Here is a 17,870-nt window from a genome sequence, read left to right on the forward strand (position 1 = left end):
CAATGAAGCACACTTCTATAATAATTTATCCATAAATAAGAATTAATATTTCCAATCCATTCTATAAGTACTCATCAAATATGAAATAAACACACTAATCAACATTTGTATATCGATAACATACTTTCATAGAACAATAATTATAATTATCAACCACCTCTTTAATAATCATTTCTCTCTCATTTATAAATATCAATTAGTACTTCCATGAATGCTTACACCAAATACCCCATAAACAAAAAAATTATACATAATCTTCCAATAAACAGATCATGGTTAGATAACAATTCGTCTATCCACAAACCAACGATTAGTACTTCGGATTCATTCTAAACTTGCATATTTTACTCAAAACTCATCAAGATTCATTCTAAGCTAGGATTTACATTCTATTGAGACCAAAAAAAAAAAAAAAAAAAGTACATCCTTACGCAAATCGATCAATAAAATTTGTCCCTTGGGTTCGAATTACACCAATCTCTCCTTGGGTATGCATTTTTTGTATTGAACTACAAAAAGAAAAAAAAAAAAAAGATAAACTCAACATAAGTTTACATCATTTATTAAATTAAAGCTAGTATATAAAAAATAAATAATTTATGTACGAGGCTAGTAATGGGAGTAGTAGGATTATGCACTATTTCGTGTATATATTTTTGCACATAATACATGCATCCTACAGAATCTAATTGACGGGGGCACTGCATATAAAGAAGTTGAAAACAATTATTCTTATGTTTGAATGAATATGAATTGTTAAAAAATTAATGCAAATTTACCTTTATAGTTTCCATTTTGGAGAAGACCGATTGTGTTGGAGATCGTGCTTGGCTTGCAATGTTTTCAATCCACTAAATAGTTTTAAAACGTTAGTTAAACATAAATACTTCAATTAAGAGTTAAGAAAGTTCAATTACACTTACATATTTATAACTCCATGAAAATGCTCTTGAACTTTACTTCGAATAGAGTCCAAAACATAAACACAATTTTCTTGTAGATTGATTACAATCAATATCCAATGATAACTATAATAAGCAACAATTTTAAAATATTAGCACACATATAATGCAAATTAAAAATAACTAAAGAACTTGTATTTACTTACCCTGTGTTATATGGAATAAGAACTAATTGGTCCAAATTAGCTAATTCTAGTTGGTTGGCTAAATTTCTAGTTTGAATATCTTTAGACTTCACATGTGGCGATATTCTTTCTTGATCAATTATAAAAAAATTCTTCGTAATATCACGACCACATTCATCCCAAAGATATCTAAACAAAGTAAAAGTTATTATTTAAACATGGAACAAAATATACACGAGTGAATCTAGATGAGTAATACTTACGCAATGTATGTCAAAACACACATGTAACCTATTTCAACCATATTGCAATATTGGATCAGATCATCGCGGCTAAATAAACAAATTTGTCTCTTCCAAATATATGCTCATTCAAATTGATACGGATCATGTCTACATCGTTCATGTTATGCATGGCATGTCCATTCAAGAGTTTGATGGTACCATTGGTGTGTATATTTGGAGGAGTGGCCGAAGCTCTTAATTGTTGAATGGTCCTACCATAACCAATTAAAAAATAAGTGATCTCTTATTGTGTTTACATTTAGAGTATTTGCATTCACACACTTCAAACATGGACAACTCCTGACATTCGGTATATTTGAATAATTTAGACCATTTTTGATAAACATCTCAACCCCTAAACCATACTCAACTGACATTCTATTCATTTTCATCCATGACTTATCCATGATTGTAAAATATGCAACTTAATCTACAAAAAAGACAAACAATAACAAGAGAAAATTACGTAACTGTAAGCTTGTAAGTTTAACCATAATCAACAATAAGACCTAAAAACATTAACAAATTGGTTATGATATACACTTGAACCACACCAAGCAAGACCATCAACCAAGTACATGTTTTGGAACTAATTTCATTCAAACATTAACAAATTTCAAGAAGCTTAATCATTGGAACAAAGATAAAATTAATGAAATAACACTTGAACCACACCAATCAAGCTTAATCAACCAAGTAAGACCAAGTTAGTTTATATATAATTGAAAGAAAAGGATTTTGATATACACTTGAACCATACCAAGTAAGACTACCAACCAAGGTATATATTCTTCAACTAATTTAATTCCAACATTTCAAAATTTCAAGAAGCTTAATCATTAGAACAAAACATAAAATTAATGAAATAACACTTGGACCATACCAATCAAACTTAATCATCCAAGTAAGACCAAATTAGTTTATATATAATTGAAAGAAAAGGATTTTGATTTATACTTGAACTACACCAAGCAAGACTATCAACCAAGTACATATTTTTCAACTAATTTCATTCCAACATTAACAAATTTCAAGAAGCTTAATCATTGGAACAAAACATCAAATTAAAGAAATAACACTTGAACTACATCAATCAAACTTAATCAACCAAATAAGACCAAATTAGTTTATATATAATTGAAAGAAAATTATTTTAATATATACTTGAACCACACTAAGCAGGATTATCAACTGGGTATATATTTTTGAACTAATTTCATTCCAACATTAACAAATTTCAAGAAGCTTAATCATTAAAACAAAACATAAAATTAACGAAATAACACTTGAACCACACCAATCAAGCTTTATCAACCAAGTAAGACCAAGTTAGTTTACATATAATTGAAAGAAAATGATTTTGATATGCACTTGAACCACACCAAGCAAGATTACCAACCAAGTATATATACTTCAACTTATTTAATTCCAACATTTTACAATTTCAATAAGCTTAATCATTAAAATAAAAATAAAATGCATGAGATAGCTTTAAATTACTAAATTGAAAATTCATATGAAAATAAAATTTTACCTTTCCGAGCAAACAACTTAAACAACCCACAAACTTGAAGAGATCTAAACTGGAGCTCGAAGATTTGAACGCCGGTGGGCATCAGACCTTGCAAACAGAGTTGAGACGGCAGATCTGACAAACGGAGAGTTGACCATGATGTCAGTGACCCACCTCTATGACCAGAACCAGCTGGATGAATGGCGAGCTGACCCACCGGAAGAACAACCACGACGAACAACCATCGAAAAACCAACCAACGAACACCTGGAGAACAACGCTCAACCACGACGAACAACCGGAAGAACAACGCCCAACCACGACGAACAACTACCAGAAGAACATGCGAAGAACAATAGAGAACACCCACACAAAGAACACCCATGCGCCGGCGAAAAATAACGGAGAACACCCACGCATCGGCGAAGAACACCCAGGCGCCGACGAAAACCAACTGAAAAACAATCGGAGAACATCCACGACGATGACCCACCACCGGAAGAAGCCGACGACGATGGAGATCCAAACAACACTAGTGACGACAACCTAGGGAAGTGATGTGCACGACCAAGCTAAGGAGAGAAGATAGGGTTTGGTAAGAGAAGGTTTGGTAAGAGAGAAGTGAAAGGAGAGAAGATTTCATTTGAAATGGATTTTTAATAAAGTTAAAAAAAAAATAAATGAGAGGCCTTTAATGTCGGTTTTAAACCGACATTGTAACCATCTTCAATGTCGGTTTAAACTGACATTAAAGATCTGTTTTTTTTACAGCCAACATTATACATCCGATTTCACTTTTTTCAACCGACATTAAAGCCCAAAATTCTTGTAGTGACTGTTCAAGTTTCAAAACCTTGTTTTTTTTTACTGTAATAGATAATTTATTGTTGCATATATTTAATAATTAAACTAAATATTATATTAAATAATTAATTAACTACGAGGCTTTAGAGCAAAATCCCAATAGTTCGTCTATATTTATTTACTACTTTCAAGCAAAACCTCTACCGACTCACTATCTAAACCACAACTTGGAATACTCCAAGGATTATTACTTCATCGATAGTGTATACTTACACTTAGACTACATCTATTCTAAATTTCATCACTCATACTCATTTGATCGATCAAGAATAACCAATGAGAAGTGACAATTTCCACATAAATATACAAAACTTACTCGAATAAATTAGAATAGTAAGAATAGAAGAAGAAAACCCAGCAATTATGATGGTTTGACCATAAATAATCTGCGTCTACTGTAGTCAATACAATGTTATTGAGTTTATTCTGCAGCCATTTACACCATAAATAAGAAGAGCTAAACGGAATGAATGAGTGTTTACCACCTTGAAGATTCAAATACTAATCAGCTCCATCCTCAGCAATGAAGCTCTTGTCTCTCTCAAATTCACTCTCCGAGCTCTCTCCAGTCATTTCAATCCCTGAGAGAATGATAAAGAATATCAAAACTCTTGGCCAATACAGAGCACACCCCCTTTCTGGTATTTTTCTCTCCTCGCCCTTCAGCTTTTGTTTCAACACATAGAGGAATAATCCAATCTTATGAGTTATTAGAATGGATTTGTAAGTGTTTAATTTAAAAGATAAGTTATTGTAAAAAAACATTGAAGTGTTTTGCAACCGTGCATTTTCAATCATTTTTGTCAAAAGTGTATAAAAATTAGTTTTTTGAAAAACACTTTTTCCTCGAATCAATTCAAACGGCCCAAAAATAACTTGAAGCATGTGACGCTAACAAAATTTTGTCAGATGTCACGTGAGAGCGAGAAACTTTTTTCAGCTGATGTCATAAGGGATTAAGCAAACTTGGAATTAAACTATCAATAAAACAACACATGGCAAGGACCAAACCATAGTTCTATGTTACAGTAATTGGTATCTATTAAAATCTGCTGAAGTAAATTCACTTGCCCGAGATTGAGCTGTCTGAAGTTGTTAAGAAGGAAAACAATTTAGTTAGATAATTTCTATAACATACCTAAGCTACAACAAACTTCTATCTAAGACTCTTTTTGTTATGTGTATAAGAAAGAATAACTCAAGAATTATAGGAAGAACATAATTGAATGTATTGTGTGAGAGGGAGAGTGAGGTAGAACAATTATCCAGCTATATTGTTTCTCTCTGCATTTCTAAAAATGAAATCCTTGGCAATCTTCATATAGCTTTGTGTGTTGTTGATTGCATTCTCTTCTCTTCTTCATCTTCCATTGTTTTGCTGGAAGGTTTAGGGTTTCGAAGTAGCAATTTTTGTTAGATGATATATAATTAAATTTACCTTCATCTATCAATTTAAGCTTTTATGTCAACTGTCGATTTAAGATAGTATCAGAACAGGTTGGTTCAAGAGGTCCTATGTTCAGATGTTTCTAATTTTGTTTTCTCCTTAATTAATATTGATTTCTACTTGTTTAGTTCTTCTACATATTTTAATTTAAACCAACAAATAAGGGAAAGTATTAGATGATATATAATTAAATTTACTATCAGTTCAGTTCTGAAGGCATGGTTCTTGTGACAACACACTAAGTGCTAATTTTTCTAATAGTATCATACAACTATGCTTGATTTTGCCTTAACCTTGAACTTTCAAATTTACTATACCATAAAATATATAACAAATGACAAATACCCCTTAAGAGTAATCCACACTTATTATTTATTAGATCATACAATACATATACTCAACATATCATGTGTGGATATGACAACCAAAAACTTAGTAGAATAAGTACCATTGTTGAGTAGCTTCACCCGTTTTAGGATACAAAATAATATCATTCCAACGTGTATCAACATCCATCCCCATCCCACATTTAGGGTTCATGATTGAGCCATTAACATTGAAATACCAACGTTGGTTTGATCCTCCATTGCACTTAAGAACAGTAACGACCCGACCTGGTATGCAATCTGAGGAAGAAGAAGACACACACAAATTGCGACTACTATTTACTCTTATAGTTCCATCACCATAAAGAGCCCAATATTGCTGTCTCTTGTTCTTCACACAATCTGCCAACTTCAAGTTTGTGTTGTCATTTGTTGCCTCTAAACAAACCCCATAAAACCCTATAATTGAACCTACAATTGGTTCAATGTAATTTCCAACCCTCCAACATTGGCTAAAAGTTTGTGTATTGGCTTCCATTTTCAATTTGGTGTTTGCTGCTGGTGAATTTGCTGTTAAGACAAGCCCAGAACTAGGATGGCTGATTGTCCCATCAATTGAAACTTTCCATTTGATAGTGCTTGGTGCAACTTTACTACAATTATAAATAACAACAAAGTTTGTGTCATTAAAAGTTAAGCACTTTCCTAATGATTGAATTGTCCCATCTCTTTGAAATGTCCAGTTTTGGTTCGCTTGTTGTCCACATGGGTACAGAATGATAGGATTTCCATCATTAGAAAATCCGTTTTTTACATCAGCACAAAGTCCTGCTCTCCCACTAATACGTGTAGAGTGTGATTGTATATAGCATGAATCATTTTGGACCGTCATCTTTATGATATTTGTACTAACATTGCAATGATAAAGTTGCATGGCAATGTTAGTGAGTATGATTGGATAATCAATGGCATCCACTCGAATGATTTTATCATTCGAATCATAAAGCTCAATAACTTCTCCAAATAATCCTTGTAGTGATGAAGATGCTTGGATTTGTGAAGAAAGTCTTACCCAATTGTCTTGTAAGCTAACAATTGCAAGACTAGGTTTGAAGTTGTAACGATATTTTAAGCTCATGAAAACACTTTGCTCAATGAACTTGAATTTTAATCCTTCTATTACCATTTGAAGGATGACAAGAAATGCTTTAGGGATGGAATTTTCTTGATAGTGAAATAAGGTGGAGATGGCTACATCCATAGGATCAAATCCAAGAACAATTTCTTGTCTTGTAGTACTAGCTGCAATTTCAATGGATTTATAATCGCTATCGAAATCAAGAATGACTCGACAAGTCGACGGGAAGACGACTCGAAAAGCTTCTCTTGGAGCATTAAGAAACATATAGGAAATGTTGTTTGAAAGATATCCTACAACTCCGAGATTTACCTTGTCTATTGCAAGAGTGATAGTTTCATCAATTTCATTGGTGAGGGTAAAGGTGGTGAAACGTTCAAAAGGAGGAACTACCTTTTTCAAGACAGGTATACCATACAACTGATAGGTATTTTGAGTGAGAGAATCTCTTATTGCTTGAATGAAGTGTTTGTAATCATTGGCATATGAATCCAATGATGACAAAGAGAGTTGGTTGCCTTCAATGGTGCAAGTTGCAAGAGAAAGAAAAACAACAATGTAAAGCACTAAAGATCTCATTTTGTGTATCAATTAATTCTTGTGGAAGAAGGCATCGACCATGGTTTTTATACAAGTTTCATGAGTGAGTGAACCATGTTTGGAAAGAGAAATTATGAGAAATGGACTCCACTTTAGATATATTTTTTAAAATGTCTCAAACCATTTTTTTTATTTTCGGGTTTCATAATTTTTTTTAATTTTTATTTACCAAAAAAACCTTATTATAAAGTTATTAGAAAAAAAATATATATATATATATATATATATATATATATATATATATAATTTTATAATAATATCAAATTAAACCTTTTAAATGGAGGGTTTAAATTGATAAAATTATGAAAGTTCAGGGTTTAAATTGATACAATTATTAGTTTGAGGTGTAAATTGATACAATCTCCAAAGTTCAAGGTTTAATTTGATATTATTATAAGTTTAGGGTTTAAAATGGTACAACACCCAAAGTTCAGGGGTATAAATTGATATTTATCCTAAAAATTATAATACATTTTTTTTTATATATAATTTTCTTGTCTTATTACTTACTTCTTAGGAACTGTGTTTTTTAGAAATAATGAGCCAAATTTTTTAACAAAATAATAAAGCAACAATGTTTAAAAGAGTTGTAAACTTGAGGAGCACAACAGGAACATGGATACTAATAAAATATAATATTAAAATAAATATAATATAATATAACAATATAATAAATAAATATGAAAATAAATTAAATATAATATAATAATATAATAAATAAATATGAAAATAAATTTAATATAATATATAAATAAATTTAATTAAATTAAATTTTAAAAAAACATGAAATAAGAAATTTCTCTAAAATCTCCGGTTCTCCAATTTTCATAGATTTTGCTAATGTGTGTGTCTTCTAAAATCTACCAAATGCCACTATTTATAGGCAATTTGGCAAGTAAGAGATGGATTACATGAATACTAATAATGTATAATATTAAGACACATGAACAATACTTTAGGAAATGGGAGCATGGCACATGATCAACGGACACTAAGCATGAGCATTTAATGATATCTATTATCATAATATTTTATAATATTCTCCCTTAGATGCCCATTAATATATGAAATATGCCTTGTTAAAATCGTACTAGGAAAAAAACTCAATGAAAATAATCCTAGTGAAGGGAAAATAATACATATTTTATATAATTTATACTCCTAAAAAGTATATTTACTCCCCTTCTTGGAAACATCACTTGAGATCTCTGAGCCGTCGTATTTCAATGTTTTGCACTAGTTTTTTAAAGATTGTGGTAGGTCATGCCTTTGTAAATAAGTCTGTAAGGTGATCTTTCGAACAGATTTGTTATACAGTGATATCGTCATTTTCTTCAAGCTCATGAGTGTAGAAAAGTTTTGGTGAAATATGCTTTGTTCAATCTCCTTTTATATATCCTCCTTTGATTTGAGATATGAATGTTGTGTTGTCTTCGTATAATATTGTTGGAAGATTTTTATCAGAAAACAAATCACATGTTTCACGAATGTGCTGAGTCATTGATCTTAGCCATACACATTCTCGACTAGCCTCGTGAATTGCAAGAATTTCAGCATGATTTGAGGAAGTAGCGGTTATAGTATGTTTCATTGACCGCCACTGTATAGCAATTCCTCCACATGTGAATAGATAACCTATTTAGGATCTAGCTTTGTGTGGATCAAATAAATATCCATAATCTACATAACCAACTAGATCAACATTTGATTTATTTGAAAAAAACAAACTCATATCAATCGTTCCTCGAAGATAACGGAATATATGCTTAATTTCATTCCAATGTCTTTTTATTGGAGAAGAATTATATCTTGCTAATAAATTTACTGAAAAATAATATTTGGTCTTGTATTATTAGCAAGATACATAAATACACAAATTGCACTAAGATATGCTACTTTAGGACCAAGAAGTTCTTCATTATCGTTTCGAGGTTGAAATATATCTTTCTTCACATTTAGTAAACGAACTTCCATTGGAATGTTCAATGGATGTGCTTTATTCATATAAAACCTTTTCAAAATTTTTCCTGCATGAATTGACTGATGAACAAACATCTCATCTGCTAAATGCTCAATTTGTAAGCCAAGGCAAAATTTTGTTTTTCCAAGATCTTTTATCTCAAATTCTTTCTTAAGATAGTCTATTGCTTTTGGAAGCTCTTCAGGAATCCTAATTATATTTAAGTCAACAATATATACAATTATAATAGCAAATCTTGACTATGATTTTTTTTTTTTTTTTTTTAATAAAAACACATGGACACATTGGATTGTTTTGATATTCTTTTTTCAACAAATACCCACTCAGACGATTGTACCACATTCCTCCTGATTGTTTCAATCCATATAATGATCTCTGTAACTTTACTAAATACAATTCCGAGGAATTTGATTAGGTACCTTAAATCTTTTTGGGATTTTCATATAAATATCATTATCAAGAGATCCATATAAATATGTTATGACTACATCCATAAAATGCATGCCCAAATTTTCATATACAGTTAGACTAATTAAATATCTTAAAATAATTGCATCTACCACCGGAGAATACGTCTTCTAATAATCAATACCAGATTTTTGTGATAAACCTTGTGGAACTAATCTTGCATTATATCTTATGATCGTATTATTTTCTCATAAACTATTTTGTGTATGAACATGAGCTACAAGATGTTCAACACTTATCCCAATTGACATCAATAATTATCAAAAGCTTGGAATGTAAATTCACTAGCATTATCAAGACGAATGGTCTTAATTGTATAATCAGGAAATTGTGTTCTTTACTTAATTATTTGAGCAAGTAATCTTGAAAATCCAAGATTTCTATTTGATAATAAGCATACGTGTGACCATTTGCTGGATGCATTTATTAATAGCATAAAATATCTAAATGGTCCACTTGGTAGGTTAATAGGTCCACATATGTTACCATGAATTTGTTATAAAAATGTAGGTGATTCAATCTCCACTTTAGTTGGTGATGGTCTAACAATTTTCCTTGAGAGCAAGCATCACATGATAATTCATTAGATTGAAGAATCTTCTGGCTCTTCAATGAGTGTTCATTTGAATTCTCAATAATTCTTCTCATCATTATAGACCGTATATGACCTAATCTATAATGCCAAATTGTAAATATGTCTGGACTCATGAACTTCAGGTTCATTATTGTATATGTTTCAATTACTCTTATATGAGTATAATATAATCCAGAAGATAAAACAAGGAACTCTTTCAATATACATTTTTCATATGAGACAGTACATATGATATAAAAATATTCCACATTATTCTTTCTATCAGTCTCAAATATGATAACCATTGCAACATATATCTTGAAACTAAGTAGATTTCTCTTTGATTGACTAGAGAACAATGCATTGTCAATTGTAAATTTTGTTCGTCTAGGTCAAATAAGAATTTCTTTTCCAAACCCTTCAATCAGATTTGCAGAACCTGATATCATATTGACTTTTGCTTCCAGCATTGTTAGTTTAGAAAATATTTTCTACTTGTAAGTATTGTATGTGTAGTTGCATTGTCTGCTAGATATAGATCTTCTTTACTTATTTTTTAGTTACCCAATATATGAAAATGATCCAGGTTTCTTCATTAAAAGAAAATAATTACAATAATTAAAACTACATTTGGAATATACAAAGGTTAACATCTACTAAGCGAAGAAAAAAAACATGGAGATAAATAAAAAAAATATTAAATCTAAATATTTTCAAAGAAAAAGGAAACACTTGATGTTTCATCAATTATGCCGATTTTCTATTTAGGAGATTCAAAAAAGTCCGCTACGTCCAAATTTTTCATATGGGATGGGTTAAATATGTCATTATCCTAGTATGCAAAATTTGTTTCCACATTTTTTTTTCTTTTTCCTTTAGGGAGGCTTGATAGACATCAACTAAGTGTTTTGACGTACAATATGTACGTGACCAATGCCTAGTCATTTTGCATTAGAAACATTTATTTTCAACACTTTATGTTGTAGAGCTTTTCCTTTGCGATCATCATTTTGTGTGGTTCTTTTGCAATTTGAATGATTAGAACGATCACCACGAAAACAATAATTATTTCTTCCTCTACCACTTCACGATCTCGACCACGATTATTAACATTTATAGCATTCACTTTAGGGAGTGGTGTTATTCCAATTGGTTAAGATTCATGATTTTTCATCAATAACTCATTATTTTGTTCGGCCACAAGAAGACATGAAATCAGTTCATAAAACTGTTTAAAATATTTCTCTCGATATTACTACTGCAAGAGTATATACAAAATGTAGAAAAATGTCTTTTCTAAAATATTGATTTAAAATTTTGGAACCTCAAGTGCATCTATTTACAATGAGTTATAGGAAGAAAATTTGTTTTTGATGATCACATTTTATGGTACCAAAGTGTATTTTGGCATCAAGCACTAATAATAAATAATTATTACCATTAATAACAAATGCTACAAATTCTATTTTTATAACATTTTCGTAATAACACTATTAAAAATATTATATTTATATAAAAAATTTAATATATATTAAATATGTAAAAGAACATTTAATTTATTAATTATAATGAAAAGGAAAATATCGACATACCTTTAAGGCCTACCTTTAGTGAGGAAAACGATAGGAGCTCCTGATAACATGTTGTGAACTTGAGGAGCACAACAGGAACACGGATACCGATAAAATATAATATTAAAATAAATAGAATACAATATAATAAGAAAATAAATTAAACATAATATATAAATAAATAAAATTAAATAAATTAACAAAATATGAAATAAGCAATTTCTCTAAAATCTCCACTTTTTGAAATTTTCATGGATTTTGCCAATAATGTGCATGTCTTCCAAAATCCACTAAATGTCACTATTTATAGTCATTTTGGGAAGTAAAAGGTGTAAAGTTGAGACACATGAACAATACTTTGGAAAATGGGGGGCATGACACATGGTTAATGGATAATAAGCATGAGCATCTAATTAGCATCTATTATCATAATATTTATAATAAAAGGTTTATTTTTCTCTCAAAGTTTTTTAAAGAACTCAAATGTGCTTTAAAGAAGAAAAGCTTATTGGAAACAAGAATAATTGTTTTAAATTAAAGATAAAAAATAAAAAGTTAACTGATTATCAAATAAAACCGCAACTTTTGAAATTAAAAAAAAAAAAAAAAAAAACATTTAGCTTAGTGGTACAAGGATAATATTATTTTGTTAAACAAAGCCTTAGTTTAAAAAAAAAAAATTTATCAAATCTAACAAAGTTTAATAGTTTAGTTAAGAAAGATTAAAAAAAAATGGTAAAACATTGTAAGAAAATAAATATAATTATCAAAATAAAAATATATAAAAACCAAATAGTTAAAAAATGAAAGCTTAATTGATAGCAACTATCAGTGATAGCCTTCAATTTGAGAAGTGTGCTATCAATTGCAATCATTGATAGTTGCTATCAGTAATAGCTTTAAATTTGAGAAACGTGCTAATAATTTCTATTGTTGATAACTGCAATCAGTGCTGCTGACTGAATATTTGCTATCAGTGTGAATATTACTGATAGTTGTTATTGTTGGGGATCAAATCTCGAGAGGAAGCATTAGGATCATCTTGTATTTGGTTTTTACATTTTGTGAAAAACAAAAATTGTTGGAGTTGATGCCCTAAATCTCGTGGGTCCTGTAGTTTTTAATTGTAATGTATAAATGATTTATTTATTTAATAAAATATGCGATATTTTATTCCACATTTAGTAGTATTAACCCACAAAACCAATAAACTAACGTTCAAGGTTATCTTCTGTAGCCTAAACATATATGTAGAGATATACAGGTGGATCATGTTTAAGTGATAACTTAAATGGCCTGTAGTAGATGGATAAGGTTGGATACCTTATCCTTGTGACACTATGAATATGACCCGCTTTGTAGATGTTACAATTGTTGTAAAGTGCTACAAATGATCTGATCCTAATCATTCATGTACATACATGTGAGCGAGAGTGTTCTACACAAAAGGGTTGTATAAGACTGGACCATGAAATGAATAGCCTCTTTATATAACACCATTAATAGTAGAGATTTACATTTCACCAGAATGACAATAAATGACATGACATAAATCCTAAGTGACTTATGAACTCCTACATATGAAGGCAATCCTTTGATAAAACTAATCCAGGGAATTAATTATATGTGATATAATTAACTTAACTTAATTGTATATGATATAATTAATATCATTTATTTTATACATTATAATATAAGGTTTATTTAAGAGGAATTAAATATTTCAATATGATTCAAATATTAATTATATGGATGAGATTCATATAATTAAATTTAGTATAAATGTGATTTATATTAAATGTCATGCATTATTGAAAGTTTGTCTCTGTCCCTTGGGCGATTCTCAGGCGATTCACAGGATTTGAGTGCTGGCTCCGTTTTGGGGCCTTGAGTTGAAGTCGTGGTTATTCTCTCCCAAGCGATTACTATATGGTGATGATGTGTGATTGATGAGTTGAAATCTATTTCGTTTTGGTTGGATCTGGAAGTGTCTGGCTCTGGCTTCGGTAATATCTGTGGTTGGGTTTCGTCGGGCCTTGGGAGTCAATTTTGTGATTTGGCTAGATCTGGGAATTGTGTTAGGTTGTTGTTAGCTGATTTTATGGTGCGTAAAACGTTCTCCGTTGAGGCTGAAGGAGAAATTTGGATCAAAGGTGGTGCATCAGCCTTATCAAGTTTTGAAGCCTGAGGTTAAGGTGCCAGAAGGAAATACTTCAAGCTTAGAGTTGAAGGGAGTCGGGTCAACCCGAGTTGAGGAGGTTGAGGGGTTTGGTGAGAAGTTTTTTGTTGGAGTTGAGTGGGTGGCTCAAATGAGGTATAGATGAAGGAAGGTGAGGCAGCGGAGGATAGGTTGAAGACGAGTCGGGGATCTAGCTTGGAACCAGAGTCAAACTGGGAGGGTGAGAACCGGGGGGGTCTTCTGAAGGGGTTGGGCTAGATGTGTTGAAGAAGGGTGTGGGTCTGCCTAGGTTTATTGGGCTTAGGAAGGCCTAGTTGAAGGTGGAGAAAGGTGTGACGTCTGGACCATGTGGGAGGATCTTGTGGAATACAGTTGGGCTGGAGAAGGGAGAGATCAGGCTTGAGTTTGGGCTAAGAAGTGTGGTGGGTAAGATGGATAGATCGAGAGGGGTTGGGCTGAGCGAAGAAAATAAGGTTGGGTTGGCGGTGGAATCTCGTGGGGTGGGAAGTAAGGATGGGCTGGAGGGATCATGGGCTATTCTAGACCGATTGGGTGGATATAATGACGGTTTGATAGGTGATGAGGATAGGGTTGTACATTGGGTGGCCAGTTCGGTTAGTTTGGAGGCTCAGGAGTGGGTAAATTGGGTTCGAATGGAAAGCAATCGTGAGCGGTCTTGTTTGGGCCGAATTTGAAGAGTGATCTTGAGTTTACCCCCCTCCCCCTCCCCCATTTTGATTATGAACGATGGGGTTATTGTTGAACCTTGTGAGGAGGTTCTTGATGCAGATGTTACTTTATATGAGAAATCTTTGGTAGGTCAGTTTGTGGATGCAAAGTTTCCATATACTGTGATCTGCCACCTTATCTAGAGAATTTATGGACGAGTAGAGATGCCTTCGATTACTTTGCTAGCAAATGGTCTGATGATCTTTAAATTCCTCAAAACAGAATCCCTGGACCGAGTGTTAGAAAATGGTCCGTGGCATTTGGGCGGCAAGCCCATCTTATGGCATCAGTGGTCTCTAGGTATTGTTCCCGAAACTTTTGTCTTTGATTCTGTTCCAATCTGGATTAAAATGAAGCGTGTCCCCTGGATTTATGGACGAATAGGGTTTAGCAGTGTTGGCTAGTGCTATAGGGAGGCCTGTTTCTCTTGGTGTTGCTACGAGAGAGAGGCATAGGTTATAGTATGCCAGAGTGTGTGTAAAGGTGGATGGGGATTCGTTGATGCCTCCAGTTCAAGATTTAAGTATTGTGTCGTTCAATAAGGGGTGTTTGGGGGTTAAGGGTGGCCTTGGGAGTGAAGGGATGGGTGAAGGTGTTGGTGGTAAAAGAGGTGGTTTAGCGGGTGGGAATAATGATGAAGGGAGTGGAGACGAGTTTACTTTAGTTAGTCACCGTCAGCGTGATAGGGGAGTGGTAAATGGTAAAGTTGGAATTGGGTCTCCCGGTTCTTTGCCCCCGGGGAGTAGAGTTGTCAGTGGTTCCCCTGGGAGCACGGGGTTTATAAAGCATGTGGACAAGCAGAATCCGTTAGATATTATGAGGAGTGAAGGAGGGGACTTGTTGGCATTGGATGTAGTGCTTCCCAACCCTCTTCCATTACTTGTTATGGATAGGAGTATAGGGGGTTCGGGCAAGCCCTGGGGGAGGTGGTAGGTGGTAATCCTTGTCAGTATCATGATCTGGTGTTCCTGGAACATTAGAGGTTGAATGACCCTGTTAAGTGTAGGGTGGTGACAGATTTTCTTTCTTCTTCTGTTACTTTTTGCTATTTGCTTGAGACGCAAGTGCGTCGAGAGAACTTTGATATGGTTTTGGGTAGGTTTAGTGACGCTTGGAGTTGTGTGAGTGCCGATGTGCGAGGGGAGTTCAAAGGATCTGGGTGATGTGGTGTAAGAATGCCTATGATTTATTCTGGATGTTAGGGGGGATCAATTTATTTCTGGGTCCTTGGTGGATATTGTATCTAATTCTCGAGTGTATGTTGTTGCTGTTTATGCCTCTAATCAGGTGAGTGATAGGCATAACTTGTGGTCATAGTTGATTGATTTGTGTTATGCTTAGCAATATCCTGGAGTTGTCATAGTTGATTTTAATGCTATTCGAAATAGTTCGAAGGCTAGTGGTGGCTGTCCTAGGTTAGGTGAAAAGGAGGAGTTTGATAAGGCTCTCTTGGAGGTTGATCTGGTAGAGTTGGATGTGGTTGTTAACTGGTTTACCTGGACTAGTATGGTTTAGGGGAGTGGTATTCTTCGTCGATTGGATAATTGTTTGGCGAATGAGGCGTGGAAGGTGGCTTTCCCCTTTTCAGAGGTTAGGGTTGGTCAGTGGGAAATTTCTGATCATAGTCCTCTTCTGGTATCTACAGGTGAGGTGAGGTGTTGTCCGAGTCCTTCGTTTCATTATTTTAGCCATTGGGCAGAGGCATATGGTTTTCTGGATAGTATTAAGTTTGTGTGAAGAAGCTCTTTAGATGTTTCCCCTATGGCGAGTTTTGTGTGAAACTTACGGGCTTTTAAACCAAGTTTGAGTGTGTCATTTGAGAGACGTATTTCTATGTTGTCCGATGAGATGCGAGTTGCTAAGCAGAGGATGGAGGATTCTCAGGCCACTGTTAAGAGGGATCCCTCATTTGAGAATGTTTGTTTAGAGGCTGCCCGGGCTATTGAGGTTTTCTAGTCAGTGGCTAGATTGGAGGAGGCGTCTCTTCGGTAGAAGTCTAGGGTAAGATGGTTGGAGTTGGGTGATCAGAATACGATGTTTTTTCATCGCTGTGTTTGATCTCGTCGTAGTAGTATTGGCTTGTTTTTGGATGTGGATGTTACAGGTGTCAGGCAAACTATTCATGATCGGGTGGTGAGTATGGCCGTGGATTTCTTTCGTGGTAATTTGGGGGCACAGTCTGTGGACTATAGGGATCTGACTGCACAGATTTAGGGTATTCTGCAATTCCAGTGGCCGGTGGAGTGTGTGGAGGCACTTGGTCGTTCAGTGGGTCAGGATGAGATTCAGAAGGCTTTATTTTCTATGAAATCTGGGAAGTCTTCTGGGCCTGATGGGTTTTCTGTGGATTTCTATAGATTTGCTTGGAGTATGGTTGGAGATGATTTTTGTGAGACTGTGCTGAATTTTTTTTAGTCCTGTTATCTACCTGGTGGTGTTAACATGATTGCTATTACCCTATTCCAAAGAGGCCTGGTGTTGAACGTATGGAGGACTTTCGTCCTATTTCATGTTGCAATGTTGTGTATAAGTGTATCTCAAAGGTCCTCGCTGAGAGATTACGATTGTGGTTACCTTCTTTCATAAGTGGTAACTAGTTTGCGTTTGATCCTAGAAGATCTATTTTTGATAACATTTTATTGTGTCAGAAGCTTGTGGGAGGTTATCAGTTGAACAAAGGGAAGTCGAGATGTGTGTTCAAGGTTAACCTTTAGAAGGCTTATGATTCGGTTAATTAGGATTTCCTGTTTGGTGTGCTGCTTGTTATTGGTACGCCTATTCAATTTGTTAATTGGGTGAGGGCTTCTGTTACTTTGCCAACTTTCTCTGGGATGATCAATGGTTCCCTTGAGGGGATTTTCCCGGGTAAGAAGGGTTTAAGGTAGGGGGATCCATTGTCACCCTTTTTGTTTGTGATGGTGATGGAGGTACTACTCGGTTGTTAAATAAGCCTTCTGAGTCATTTAGGTTCCATGAATGGTGTGAACGGGTAGGCTTGACTCATTTGGCTTTTGCAGATGATTTAATGATTTTCTGTGCAGCTAAGAGGGGTTCATTGTAGTTTGTGAGACGGGACCTGGTGGAGTTGGCAGAGTTGTCTTGTTTAATG

The 17,870-nt window shown here is 33.6% G+C and overlaps 1 long non-coding RNA gene and 1 pseudogene across 1 annotated transcript; both read right to left on the reverse strand.

Moving 5' to 3' along the window:
* Positions 1–242: 242 nt before the first annotated feature.
* On the reverse strand, positions 243–4,373 carry LOC120069832 (uncharacterized). Its single transcript, XR_016532425.1, has 4 exons — positions 4,234–4,373; positions 2,906–3,456; positions 780–1,583; positions 243–509 (listed from the first exon to the last, which is right to left on the reverse strand). It is a non-coding gene; the product is annotated as an uncharacterized LOC120069832 (long non-coding RNA).
* A 1,164-nt stretch (positions 4,374–5,537) lies between these two features.
* LOC120069822 (seed lectin pseudogene) lies at positions 5,538–7,263 on the reverse strand (annotated as a pseudogene).
* Between the last annotated feature and the right edge of the window lie 10,607 nt (positions 7,264–17,870).

Source organism: Benincasa hispida, chromosome 9, assembly GCF_027475165.1.
Source record: "Benincasa hispida cultivar pf3 chromosome 9, pf3_genome.v1.1, whole genome shotgun sequence".
Lineage (NCBI taxonomy): Eukaryota > Viridiplantae > Streptophyta > Magnoliopsida > Cucurbitales > Cucurbitaceae > Benincasa > Benincasa hispida.